Consider the following 1928-nt stretch of genomic DNA (forward strand, 5'->3'; position numbering starts at 1 on the left):
CCGTACAATTTAAAGCCAATTGCACATCAGGAAGAGCATCTTGCCAATAACGATCTTTGCTTGTCTCTACAGCAGTAAACATGTTCTTAAGAGTACTCATTACTCGTTCTACCTGACCATTCGCACGCGAGCTACCAGTAGCAATAAGATGCAGTTCAATACCATTTGATTTGCAAAAGTCTCGAAACTCAGAACTAGCGAAACACCTACCCTGATCTGCAATTATACGTTTTGGAGCACCAAAAAGTGATACACCGAATTTTACAGCCTGAATACTATTTTTTGAATCAATATGTAAGGTGTGGTGCAGAATTACAAATTTTGTGAATGCGTCAATTAATACAAAAACATATTGCTTTTGGTCACTCTTACCACTAAGTTTGCCTGTTGCGTCAATATGTACTGTATGCCACGGAGTCGAGACCTTTGGAATGGGATGTAATTCCGCCTGTACTTTACCAGAATGGGATTTAGAAACTTTACATGTAATACAATTGTCGATAAATTTTTTGACATACTTTGTCATGTTCTCAAACCAGTACATCTCATAAATCTTTTCGAGAGTTTTTTCCCATCCGAGATGAATTAAAGATTCATGAACACAGTTAATAACAGACCATCTTAGAGCTCGAGGAAGGATTGGCAAACACTTTGTTCTGCCATTGCGTTGTATACTGCGATGTAGCACAGCGGATCGCAACTCATAAGTTTTAGATAAATTATCGCCAAGTTTTTCATTCTTTAAATCGCAAAATAATTTCTGAATTTCCTCATCGCGATGCTGTTCAGCAATTAACCAATTTCCGGAAATATCCGCAATGTTAATTTCTTTTTTTTCAACTTTATCGAGGTTATTAGAGTTCAAGGGAAGTTGTGGGTTTCTTGAAAAGAAATCGACGTGACCCATACGATCACCATTCCTATGTATAATATCAAAATTAAAGGATTGCAGAAAAGCCCACCATCTGTGTACCCTAGGTGTTAAGTCCAGCTTACTACGTGCCGATTTCAATGAATTGCAGTCAGTAATAACAACAAATTTCCGGCCGTATAAAAAATGTCTAAAGTGCTTGACACCATTTACAACTGCAAGGGTCTCCAACTCATAAGAATGGTACTTTGCTTCTGCAGGTGTGGTGCTCTTACTAAAATATGCCACAACACGAAGATTTTTGTCACTCCTCTGCATAAGGATTGCCCCATATCCTAAGGAGCTGGCATCCGTATGCAATTCAGTGGGGAAGTTTGGATCAAAAATAGTAAGAACTGGCGAATCGGTTAATACTGCTATAATTTTTTGCCTAATAACTTCATGTGATGGCTTCCAAATAAGATTTCCCTTGCTTAAACTTGTTAGAGCATATAACGGTGACATTACTTGGGAAAATTTTGGCACAAATTGCCGAAAATATGAAGCTAAGCCAATGAATTGGCGTAGTTGAGTCACCGTTTGTGGTGGTGGAAGAGTTATCAAGGCTTCTATTTTCTTTGGATTGGGCCTAATTTCACCATCACTGACTTCATAACCAAGATACTCTACCTTTCGCTTCAAAAATTTACACTTTTTAACATTACGAGAAAATCCGGCATCAGTAAGTATTTGTAATACAGTAGTAACCCTTTTCAAACTTTCCTCAATATCTTCTGTTCCTAATACTAAAATGTCGTCCATGTAAACTACCACATAAGAATGCACAAGCTCTCCAAGAACTTTCATAACAGCCCGTTGAAACACTGCTGGAGCGTTTCGCAGTCCAAATGGCATGGCCAGGTACTCAAAATGACCTTCTGGAGTTACGAACGCCGTTTTTTCTATCGAATCTGCATGAACTGGTATTTGGTGATAACCGCTAACCATATCCAAAGTGGTGAAATAACAGTTTCCATGAAGTCTATTAATTTGGTCAGATATTAAGGGTAAAGGAAAT

This window comes from Rhagoletis pomonella, unplaced genomic scaffold (genome assembly GCF_013731165.1).
Source record: "Rhagoletis pomonella isolate Grant_MI unplaced genomic scaffold, Rhpom_1.0 Rhpom_scaffold_00001, whole genome shotgun sequence".
Classification (NCBI taxonomy): domain Eukaryota; kingdom Metazoa; phylum Arthropoda; class Insecta; order Diptera; family Tephritidae; genus Rhagoletis; species Rhagoletis pomonella.